Source organism: Egretta garzetta, unplaced genomic scaffold, assembly GCF_000687185.1.
Source record: "Egretta garzetta isolate BGI_Z169 unplaced genomic scaffold, ASM68718v1 scaffold175, whole genome shotgun sequence".
NCBI lineage: Eukaryota > Metazoa > Chordata > Aves > Pelecaniformes > Ardeidae > Egretta > Egretta garzetta.
The window spans coordinates 2806167-2807210 of NW_009259860.1; the positions used below are offsets into that span (position 1 = coordinate 2806167).

The 1044-nt window shown below is 50.5% G+C and overlaps 1 protein-coding gene across 1 annotated transcript in view; it reads left to right on the plus strand.

Moving 5' to 3' along the window:
* Nucleotides 1–1044, plus strand: part of NFIB (nuclear factor I B) — a 271990-nt gene that overhangs the window by 46600 nt on the left and 224346 nt on the right. The window lies entirely within an intron of this gene.

The window sequence follows — 1044 nt, forward strand, 5'->3', positions numbered from 1 at the left end:
GACAAGGGGTAATGGTTTTAAACTAAACCAGGGTAGGTTTAGACTGGATATAAGGAAGAAATTCTTTACAATGAGGGTGGTGAAACACTGGAACAGGTTGCCCAGAGAGGTAGTGGAGGCCCCATCCCTGGAAGCATTCAAGGCCAGGTTGGATGGGGCTCTGAGCAACCTGATGTAGTTCGCGGTGTCCCTGCTCCCTGCAGGGGGGTTGGACTAGATGACCTCTAGGGGTCCCTTCCAACCCAAAACATTCTGTGATTCTATGATTCTATGATTACCAGATACTCCTGGTCCTCATTTTCTTTCTTTCAAGCTTGTGACAGAAATGCAGTCCCTTAACACAGGGTTAGGCTATGCCTGGCAGGACTGGAGGTCAGGGAAGCAGCAGCCTTCGTGCCCTGTAGAAGAGTACGCTGCCCCTTGAGCAAAATGCTGTTCTGGTCACACCAAGCCATTGAGCCAGGCTGTGGGGTGAGGTACAGCAGTCTGAACCACCATGAGAGCGGACTTTTGCTTGATGTGCCCCCAGCAACCATCAGAAAGAGAGGGAGAGACAGAGATACCTTCTCCTTCCCACCTGTAGCTCCAACGGCATGGAGGTCCCCTCCTTGCACTTGCAGGAGGTACCTGTGTGTTTCCCTTGGGCAGAGGCAGCGCAATTCAGCCCTCAGGCAGACCAGAGCCTGTTTAGTAAGTCTGCCTTTTAAAGTCCCAGTCTGATGTTTCTTTTGCGCAGTCTCCTTACGGTTTAGTCCCCACTGTCTAGACCTTCAACCAGAGTAAATCCACAACTCAGCATGCTGAAGACACTTTAATGGCCTTGTGCATGATAGCCTAGCAAGTCTCTTTGTACGTCCCCCTTCTTCTTCAGAGACTCAGTGTGGCACCACACCTTGGCGGTGGCAGTGTTGCTGTGGTCTCCAAGGCTATCAGCCAGGCAAGGTTTGCAAACCAGTTAAGTTTTTTAATTGAATAATGAATATAACTGTGGGGAGGGTGAGCATGAGGAAAACAGGCTTGAGTGTCACAGAGCTTGCCGCATTA